At 43.1% G+C, this 11,351-nt stretch overlaps 1 long non-coding RNA gene across 1 annotated transcript; it reads right to left on the bottom strand.

Moving 5' to 3' along the window:
* Positions 1-1,466: 1,466 nt before the first annotated feature.
* On the bottom strand, positions 1,467-10,040 carry LOC309699185. Its single transcript, XR_014274267.1, has 3 exons — positions 9,773-10,040; positions 1,745-2,750; positions 1,467-1,527 (listed from the first exon to the last, which is right to left on the bottom strand). It is a non-coding gene; the product is annotated as an uncharacterized lncRNA (long non-coding RNA).
* Positions 10,041-11,351: the final 1,311 nt, after the last annotated feature.

Here is an 11,351-nt window from a genome sequence, read left to right as displayed (position 1 = left end):
GGCAGCCACTTGCTAACGGTGAAAGTACTGGACCGTTATCATGCATGACTCTCACGTCTTACAGATGTGGGGAGCTGGGAGCTTAATGCCCAATGCTGTTTTCTTACATGCCCGTCTTTTATGTGATGTCTAGAAAAAAAGGTAAAAATCTGCAAGCTAATTTCTTTCCATGATGGTGTGAACAAATTTAAATTGCTTGAAAACATGTAAGTCCTTCTCATTCTCATCTCTTTTGGCTTACAAATGTGAGAATGAAAAATGAATGCTGCAAGCCTTCATTTAAAGTGTTACTTAAACATTTACCAACAATCAGCTCGTACCTACATAGCACCTTCCCTCTCAGGTGAGTAGGGATGGGTACCGGTGTCTGACATAAACGGTAGTAACCAGACCGAAAAGCAGCGCACATTTCGGTGCTTTATTTCGGTGCTTTTTTTTCCTGAGCTGTGATACACTTCTAGCCAATCATTTTACGTTTCCGAGGATAGTAGGCCAGGTACGTACGTTCTGTTAGAGCAGAGCTACAGATTAAAAATGCCCAAGGCGAAGCGGTCAAAAGTCTGGCTGTACTTCACAGCAAAATATGCAAACTCAGCAGCCTGCAACAAGTGCTTTAAGCTGATACTGTGATACTGTCAAAGGAGGTAACACCAAGAATCCGATTAAACAGCTGGCGACGCAAGGGGTATACGGAGTCATTCACAGGCCAGCCGAGCGATAAAATCACTCCAGCAAGTCCTGGGTGTGCCCCAGGGCCTCCTCCTGGTAGGTCTTGTTTCGGGCATGTCCCAGTCAGATGCCCGGAGCACCTCAACTAGCTCGTTTTAATGTAGAGTAGCAGTGACTCTACTCAGAGTCCCTCTTGAATGACTGAGCTCTTCATCGGTGGAGAGCCAGATTCTCCTGGGCTTGGAGCTGAAGTGAAATAAGATTTAATCACACCTACACCATCAAGTGTAATAGAAATGTGCCGATAATGCTAAACGCATGACAGGGCATACTTTACACATTCACCTAGCAAAAGATCCCTGGTTTAGGGATCTTTGGGGATGCGTCAGGAAAGGTGTCCGGCATAAAAAAGCATAAGGAGCCCCTTCATATATTTCTCTTTATTGCCAGTGATGGGTTGAGTCATCTCAGCTGAGTCTTTTCCCTACGCTCTCCCCTGCTGATGCTGAAAGGCAGGCAGGCAGCACTCCTTGGTCGCAGCACAACCGCCCAACCGCTGGGATCTACCATTTCCGTTGGCGTGCCTCCTGTCGCAGTCGCTCCCCTCCTACACACATAACACACAACCACAACACAAATAACTACACACCGCCGGCCCCCTCTGGAGAGATCAATTTCACAGGATCGCACAGCGAGCTCCGGTTCCCAGGCGCTGCTCACGCGGTCTGCAGACCCAGACGGTTTCTTCACACAGCCTGACTGCTGACCCTCCATCATTACGGGGGGTCAGAGGACCAGCAACCCCTCGCTGCAGCAGGAGAAGGCGGGGGGGCTCTGCTCCATTGCTCCATCCAAACACTGCCAACATACAGGAGGGGGCCCATTTAGTTCTCTCGCTTTCTCATCCCGGGGTCAAATGTCAAACGTTAAAACATGTTTCGACTGTTCGAGCTTGTTATCGAATTAGCGAGTAGAAATGAGTGATTAGAAGTCTGTGTGCATTAGGAGTGTGTGCGAGTGTGTGTGTGAAATGTGTGAAAGCCAGTGTTGTTCACCGCCTCACATTTCAACATACCTTCATGTCAGCCACATCAGGGGATGAGATCTTAGTCATATCCAGCCACAAACAATCAACTTCTCAGGCTACTCCCGACTTCTGTCACATGCTAGCAGCCTGTCCTTTCTCTGATCTCAGCTGTCATTCTTGTACGTATTCCTATAATATATATAGCTACCACAGTGTATGAAATGTCAAAACAGGTCAAGATTAACTGTCTGCCAAGGGCACAGGGCCCGTTTGAAAGTGTGACCGGGTCAAACTCAAAGCGAATAATCACCTCAGGCCGAGATGAAAGTTAAATAACTGCCTTTGTTCTCTTCGACTTTCTTTCTCACTGTCTCCTCTCACAGTGACCACCCACCAGGAGTTTCACTGATTCCAGACATGAGTCACACCCAACCCACTTCCCCCCCCCCAAGAAAAAAAACCCAGCCACTCCACTTCCCATTTTGTCTCCAGATTAAAGTCACACAGCGCCGATTGTGACCAGCAGGTACTTTTTGATTTGACTTGACAGGATGCAACAAATGGGAGTCAAATATACGGAGTTCTTCATCCCACCCACCTGTTGAATTTAGATATCAAATGTTCCAGACTGAGGATTAGAGCACCAGCTAGAACATCAGAGAGCTGCAGATGAAGGGGTGTGTTCAGGTTGTCTGTGTTTCCTGAGCAAAAAAACTTGATCCTTGTAACATATGTCCACTAGCTCCCGATCTGAGGCAGGTGCCTTCACATTCAAGCTCTCCGGGAACTCTTTCTAAAACAGAACAAACTCACTACTCGAGTCAAGTGAATATCCTACATGTTTTCTATTTCTTAGAAGAATTGTTGCTGTATTTGTACTTTTCCAACAATTGCACTAACAATAAGACCAATCCTCCTATCATGACTGTGGAGAAAGTTTCAACTTGGAATTTCGTGCTTCCATTTCCTCTTGTACATTTCCAGCTATTCCTTCTTCCGCCTTCATTTTTCAGATTCACTGGAAGAGAGGAACACCACCAGCAACTCGTTCTTGCTGTAAAAATGAGAGCAACACCACATACAAGTTTAAAAGCGTAGAGTACATAGACTTAATGCACAAATATCAATCACTTACTAGGAGGATAAGGAAACAAAAATACATGTTTAGAATCATCGGTGAAATCTCACTTTTACACTTTGTACTCCGCTTGCAGACATCAGTATATAATACCTGAACTTCGGCCTGTCTTGAATTCTTTGTTTGGCTGTAATAGGAACGATGATGGGCTGCGTGGGAAGTGTGGTGGGTTAGTGGATATGTGTATGTCACTGACTCTCCGGCTGCGTTGTCACTGCTATGCTCTTCATGTGAGTCCACCCCATGCTAATGTCTATGTATGTAAATGTTGGTGCATATTCACTAACATCAAGTATGTATTTTTTTACAGCTGAAAAAAGCCCCCAACCACTGCACTTAAGTGAGTATGAGTAGAAAGTTTTCCGGAAACAAACGCACCACAATATTTTAATATATTGTTGTTGTTGTTTTCTTAAAATACTTGGATAAAAATCACGGACTGCTTAAAGTCTAGAACCCATGAACAACATCAAATGCTGTGTTTCCCCCTTTGAGATGCTCTGCTAGACTTTTACTGAAGCCACCTTCAGCTTGTTTGGCTTCAGTTTTGTCCTCAGTAAATCTACTGGACTGAGATCAGGTGGCTGACATGACTTTTTGCAGACTTTGGCTGAATCTGAGCACAGAGTACAGTTCTGTACTCTTCAGAGTTCCTCCAGCAACTTCTATATCCAATACCATAACACTGCCTCCACCATGTTTGACAGATGATGTGGTTTGCTTCGCTTCCTGAGCTGCTTCTCCCCTTCGACATATTTTTCTCTTCCATCATTCTGGTACAAGTTCATCTTGGTTTCATCTGTCCAAATGTTTTCTTCATGCTCTTTTGGATGTTTGTAGACTTTGACAATGATACATCTACCTCCTTGAGTGTGTGCTTGACTTGGTGAGACGTTGCGAAGCTGTTTTCTCTCAAACATGGAAAAAGATTCTGTCATCTTCCACTTTAGTTGTCTTCTGTGGTCTTCGAGGCCTCTCGGTGTTGCTTAGCTGGCCTGTTCATTCATTCTTTTGAGGAATGAACCAGAATGTTAAGTTGGCCACTCCTAAAGCTTTTGCTATCATGCTGCTATTTTCAGCCTAATGATAGCCTCCCTCACTTGCATCGACATGACTTTGGACCTCAAACTGAGTATTCAGGGAAACAAAAAAACCAGATAAAAAAGTCAACTACCCAGCTGCTTTTGTTCAGTCAACCTGAACCCCATAATAATCATGTGATTTAAAATCTACTGAATCAAAGCTACAAAAAATTATATTTTAATGTCCAAAAACTCCTGGAACTAAGCGCATAAATAAGGTAATAATATAAATAAATGATGCTGCACAGCAATGCTCAATATGTTGCTCTACGAGTGGTGCTCTACATCTGAAACAAGTGTTTATTCAGATTGAGAGAAAATCAATCTTATGGACCTCAAGAACAATTTTTAAGAATTAGGAAATTTTCTGTTTTTCTCTCCTTCTGTGTGTTTCGGTTTCTGTGTGTGTGACAGAGAGAGTGTGGGAGGCCCTCCAACGCTTCCCATGGGGAAGCAAGACAGTGATGAGTGTCAGTGGGTCAACTTTGACACATCCTTCACTTCCTCAATCCGCACACACGCTGACTGATGTGTTGTGCGTTGCGGAAAGGGGAGAAGAATACGAGTCAAGAGGGGTGAACGAGAGGGCCCGTCAACAAAACTCACAGGGCAACTAACAATGATTGACACGCACAAACAATGCGACCACGTTCAAACCCCCACCCTCCTGAAAGACAATGCCAGGGTTTCACACACACTCACACAGCCCTCACCCCTGCCTTACAAACAGCCCACCCTCTTAAAGACACTCACATTCATTAACAATGTCTCTCTCGCTCTCACCCCCTGTCTCGCTAAGGGACAATAGTCGGGTGTCATACATGTCTGGAGCAGAATTAGCCGTTGCTTCCTCTCCCTGTCAGGAGAAACAAAGTTAGCCTTCCTCAGAGCTCCGCACAGCTCTATTTATAAACAATAACAAGGCTCACCCTCTGCAGGGCTTCACCAGAGAGCAGCTCCACGCATTGTTTCGAGCGGATGAACATCTGTCTGTGGCTAATGTGCAGACGCCGCAGATCCTCAGCTCTGAGTCAGTGAGGGGCACACCTTCAGAAACTTTATCACTTAGTTTTACCTAGAAGTCCTGCAGGTTAACGCGTTTAGAGCTCCACTTTTTTGGATGCTTGAGCTCCATTTAGAATTATGAACGTATAAAGTTTGCAGCTGTCATGTGTTGAGGGTTTCTCTGGCACACATAAAGTTTGGGTTTAAGGCTCCTGTAAGCCTTTCTTGTAGACAGCACAGACACCGAGGTGTTCTCATACTGCTCTCCAGGCTGCTTTGAGGATGTGTCACACGTCTACAGAAAGGCTTATTCTTCTTTTCCCAAAGTCCGGCCAAGTTCCATTCCTGATTTATTTCAATTTAATTTCCTTTATATAATTTTAAAGATAAATTATAGAGATGTGGGTAGCGACTGACTTTTCCCCCCCACAGTCTCAGATTCAGCATCCAATCTTGCTGTGCAGCACATGTGCAGCTGTGACACAACCTTACACCCCGCGGACCACAGCAGACCCTCGTGTACTTGCGAATGAGGAAAGAATAACACTGGCATTTAATTTGTAAGCAGGATTTTGTGACATCACAAATGGAAGTCAGTCATAGTCGACTACGCAGCTTACACAAACTTCTGATTCAGAACAGCACCGTGCATCCAGCAGTTTAACTTGTAAAGGAAATATTGTTTCTAAAATGAATTTGCTTTCAAAAATGTTTGTACGATGCAAAAAAATGATGTTTTTCAGACATTTTCTGAAATAATAAATCTTTTGCATTTTTGTTTTACTTTTTGTGTCTAATTTCATTTTTTGTCCAGCTCCATTCCTGACATTAGACTAGAATTATTTCATTCCCATTTTGAACAAAGGCCTCAGTCACATCGGTCTTTAGACATTTCAACAACCGTCTGGCAACCCTTTGCCACTGGGTAGAAAATATGTATTCACTGACAGTTTGGGAGATTGATTTTCAGAGCCCCAGTCAGGCAGACCTCAAGCCCAGCCAGTGAAATTGTGTATTTCACAAATGGGTTATAAGCGGTTGCTGGAAGTTGCTGGCAGTGATCTTGTGTGAAACTGGTATACGGTGCCACACCTAAAGCTTTGAGATTGATTTAGTTGCTAGCAGGTTGCTGGAGCAATCTGATAGCAACCAAAGCAATCACTGAGAGGCTTTTGGTGACGCACCTTCTGTGTGACTAATTTCACTGAGCCACAGCCAGTTCCCGTCCATAACTTGGTTAGGTAATGGCAGGAGGTCTCTAGGAGGAGCACGTTTAAAAAATAAACAGTGAAGTTCATTAGGTAGCAACAGTTTTATACAGAAATTCATTCTGATGACTCGAGCTGACTCCAAGGACGCAGCCTTAGTTGAGGGATTGCTTCCTCTCAGTAAAGTTACATTGTATGTGTATCTTTTAACATTTTTATTTATTTCATTTTAAGGCTTTAAATATGTTTACAGCACTTCCAGTGAATCAAGTCAAGACAACCAGTAATCCTGCGAGAACAATCGCTCCTCTGTTTCTTCTCAGGACCTTCCCACTTATGAAGCTTATTTTAGGGCTTTATAAACGCAGGGATGGGATGAGATAGAGAAGACGTAAAGATTAAATTATTAGCCACCAGCTGAGTGAGTCAGGATTTTATTTTTATTCTTTTTCCCAAAAGGAGAAGATGATGAGCAGCTTGAAATTAAATTAAGAAGTGATGATTTGTTGCGGCTTTATGATTTAAAGGAGATTCTTATTTTATATTTTCGTAAATTCCTCAAAACCTCATGAGATTTCTTTGTAATCTCAGTTTGTCCCTTTTCGAATAGCGCGACTGTTTCATACTCAACCTTGTTAATTAATTGTGTTTATGACTTTTGTGCGCATTAATATAATTGGTGGGAAACAGACCTCACCTTCACCGTTGCATCTGCTGGCAAAGTTCGAGCAGAACATCGGGAAGACTTTAGCACATTAACAGTTTTTCGTGACTTTGTTTTGTTAAGGAGTAACCGAGAGTTCCTGAATGCGAGTTCAGCATCGTTCATCAAAGTCAGTCTGTCAGCGCTGCAGTCCTGCTTGATTTACGCTCCCAGCCACATAAGCTCTGTTCAGGAAGTCACATCTAAATAAACCAATACAACTAAAAACCCGATGACATGTGGACCATTGTATAAATATCTACAGCCAAAGTAGCGTAATGCAGAAAATACAGGCGGCATGCAGCACCGAGCTGAATTTGTTGGTGAAATCTCCCTTTAAAACAACTTCAAAGCCCGAATGTGCACAAATACTTCAAACATTTCCTTCTGGTAAGACAGTCTAGACTCAATTTATGTCTGCACTGATTATATGTAATTGCAGCCCAAAAAAAGAGGGAAAAAAACCCTTGTGGCTTACTAATAAACTGGAATTCAAAACCCTTTATGATTGTACAGTAGAAGACAGCAGAGGACATGGAATCAAGAAGTTAATTTCTAAATCAGTGCTTTAACGTTTCACATTTTGAACTGAGCTCACACCACGTGCATCAATATTCGCCGTTTGAGAGGATTTGGCAGCTCTGCAGCATTTGCAGAGACCAAATGACTGTCTGAGGGAGAGGACATGCAAAGCGGGGCTATCATTGGAGAAAAGGAGACGGAGGAAAATATGTGAAAACAGGAAATTAGACATGAAATGAGAAAAGAAGCGAATACGAGACAGAAAGGGCATCGGAGGTGAGCCGTCACCGAGTCCTGGGCCTGAGTATAATTCGATTTGGTGGCCTGATCCGCGGCGGGAGAAGAGGAGGGCGGCTGTGGGGAAGGGGAGGGGAGGGGTGGATTTGATGATGTGGTGTTACGGGCCCTCACCTTCAAAGGGCGGCCTCTGAAAGGCCCTACTAATCACAACATGTGATGAGACCGGTAGAACAAAGACAGCCGGGCAGAAAATAACAGCGTGGGAACTCTGGGTGAACTTGAAATACAACAAGAGGGCTCACACCCCCCGCCTCCACCTCCTCCTCCCTCCACGCTCAATACACAAACACACACACACAGAGTCAGAAACTAATGTGGACGCACACCTGTGTTTATTGTGACAAAAGCTTCAGGTTGCATGCACTCGGAACGTGTGTGAACGCAACTCGCTCGCCCACTCCCAACACACACACTCACACAGGCACCAGCTCACCGCTGATCAGCTCAGCAAAAGGTTGTACCTTGTCTGTGTGTGTGTGTGTGTGTGTGTGCTGATATAAGCGTAGCCTTGTACAACAACAATAAGATGAAAACAGCCCTAAGTGCTTCCTCTCATTCATATAAACCAAACAAGGCAGGCCTTCTCTCTGAGATGACTATTACGCCTCGGGTTGCCTTCGGCTCCCACTGATAAGGATCTCCATATTACCCTGAGTGCGTGTGTGTGTGTGTCTGTGCGTGTGTGTGTGTGTCTGTGCAGGCATGCTCCTAATGACTGATTTTTCTGTTGCTCTTTATTAGCGTAAGATTAAAACGACAATCCCACAGCCCCTCGGAGAATGAGTGGAGGTGCACTACGATCTTATATATCACAATAAATGTTTAAAAAGTCTGATGAACTGAGGTTTTATGTTTCCTCATTACATCCTCACAGAGCACATTTCCTCGCTTTATTCATAGCCCTTCATTGTTGCTGCCTGGTGCAGATATTTTGCAGGATGCATTAAATGAAACTGCCTTCAGTGACAATTTTGGCTTCTCTTTTTTTTAACGCGAGCCGGGATAAAAATGTCAGTTTGCCACCAGTTTGTTCCCATAATTCCAGCTGTACCTCTGCAGTGACATCACACACAGGAGTCTTTGAGGATTATCTTATAAATGCAGTGAAACATAAACATTACATCATCGTGTTTAAAGTGAGCAAACTGGGCAGTGGGAGTGTGCTTTTTCATAATTTAGTATTATTATTCTTTTATTCTTTATTATTTAATTTTACGTCAGGTTGTTCTTTGTTTACTCTGTTAATTATAGGTGAGCTTTTATTAAATGTAATACAGCTTACTCAGAAATGATCAAAGGCACTGCAACTTTTTTTTTTAAACAAATAGCTCTTTTGTGATTCGCCTGTTTTGGTCGACAGATTTATTTTAAGTTTTTTGCTGAATGCAAAATAAACTTAGTTCTTTTCTGTTTCTCTGCTGTAACTCTTATATCACCAGACTTCGATGTCATAGCAGACTCATTTTGTAAAATACTGAGAAAAAATACTCATTAAATAAATTGAGCCCCATCTTTGATAACCATTATATTACTGGATCATTATCAGGCCTCAGAAACATTAATAGCTGAGGAGTTTAACACTATACCAGGCAGGTTAGACCTAATGTAAACTGAGGTGGTGTCATTTTATTAATGCCCTTTACAGACTATTAGAAAGAGGTGTTAAATGTGAACAACAATAAAACCGTGGAGTAAAATTTGGCTTTAATATGTTCCTCAAATGAAATGAAATAGAAGTGAAAAGCCACTGCAGCCTATGAGAGAGATGATTACTTATATACTGTTAATGATTCAGGCGTTTTTCATGTCTATCACTGTGCACTATTCTTTAAAACACCGCACTGTTGTTTAAATATGCCGCAGACCGGTCCCTGCAGGAGACCGTCGCCTGAGGGGCTCCAGCTCCATATGCATTACATGAGTGCTGCACGCATATACAAACACACAGCAGCAGCTCTTGTCAAATTATTTGGGGAGTGTGACCATTATAGGAGCCATCAGTCGTGCGCTGGTGATGATATGGAAACTCCAGGGAGAGCGGACAAACCGCTTTGATTGCATTACGGGCCTCTCGCTGACTGCTCTCACAAGCCCTTGAAGTGCCCACGGAGTCTTTACCGTGCATGAGGTCTCTCTGTGGGGTAAGATTAGACTTGGTGGCTTCCTCTGGTTGCGGCAGCGCTCCCTGTCTCTCCTCCCGGGCTGAGTTAGTATTGGATTACAGGTTCACACGCTCGCTCGCAGACCGCCCGTCGCCCCGACCAATTGCTCCATTCATTCCAGCGCTGGAGCCGGCCGTCGGCCTCTGATTGGTTATCAGCGCCGGTTAGGGAACTTTCCCACGGCCAGCGCGTGCTGACAGCCGGCCAGCCACTCCTCATCACCACCGGGGACACACACGGGGGAGGAGGGGGCGGACTCGCGGGAGCAGGGTGGTTGGGGGCGGGGGGTGGACAGTCATGGACCGAAAGTCCATTGGACCGATGTCAAAGTTTCTCCAAAGATCCTCCGTGTTTGGCAAGATCAGTCACTCTGAAATTGAGGGGGGGAAAAAATCCCAAATCACGTCGTGAAACCTGTTTTTCTTTAAAAACTCAGCTGTGATTTCAGAAAAAAGACGCCGAATGAAAAGAAAAAAGCATGAAAGTATTTAAGAAGGGGAACATAAAGTGGTAACAAAGGCTGTCTGTGGTCTTAAAGAAAAATATTATTAAATCGATTCAACAGGAACAACGTGTGTTAATGGACATCAGTGTAACAAACATATTAAATGTAAAGATTATAACTAAACTGCTGATTTCCATCTGTAGTCCCAGGGCAGGTCGGCCCAAATCTTCAATATTTAGCAGACTGAACTGTTCTGCGATATAAAATATATCCCAAACATGCACTATGAAAAACATCTGAATCTTTTTATGTTGTCAGTCACGTCTGTTTAATTTATAGCCTATATAGCACACTTAAATTTCTCGCCTTGCTTCTAGTGTGTTGTTCTAATGTTCTAATGTGTCTGGTTGTTTTGCGTTGTCCTGTGCTGTCAATGTTTTCCATCACTGTGTTTGATGGTTCAGCTTTACAGCTTTACTCTGCTATAGCTCTGTGCTATAGTTTATTCTTATTAGTGGTTTTTACCTGTGAACATAATCTCACACTTATATGACTCTGACGTTATAGTCTTAATTATTTTATTATTTTATTGTTGCGTTGCCTATGTCCTCTATCACTGTGTATGATGGTACAGTTCTCTTTGCTACAGCTGTGTGCTATTGACTGTTCCTATTAGTGGTTTTTACCTGTGAACATAATCCCACACCTATATGATTCTGATGTTTTAGTGTAAATCATTTTATTGTTTTATTGGTTCATGTAAAGCACTTTGGCATGCCCCGGGCTTTTAATGTGCTCTATAAATAAAGATTGTTGTTGTTGTTGTTAAACAACAGACGTTCACAGGCACATTTACATCACTAAACTTCAAAAATTAATTAAATAGATAAAATTTTTAAAATACATAAAAGGTTTAAAGTTTTGTTTATTGTGAAAAGTAAAAGTCGCAGTCATGGTCATTAAAATCTACTCATAATTTGCAAACGCTCATAAGTCATGACCCACCGCTCTTTTTTACATAAGCTTCCGTTACAGGTGAAAAGTATTGAAGGTTTTTCAGGGCATCGAAACAGCCTCAGAGTGGGAGATC

The sequence above is a fragment of the Aulonocara stuartgranti genome (genome assembly GCF_965226115.1).
Source record: "Aulonocara stuartgranti genome assembly, chromosome: 22".
In the NCBI taxonomy this organism is placed as follows: domain Eukaryota; kingdom Metazoa; phylum Chordata; class Actinopteri; order Cichliformes; family Cichlidae; genus Aulonocara; species Aulonocara stuartgranti.
Note: the sequence above shows the minus strand (reverse complement) of the source record. Positions and strands in the feature narration are given on the sequence as shown.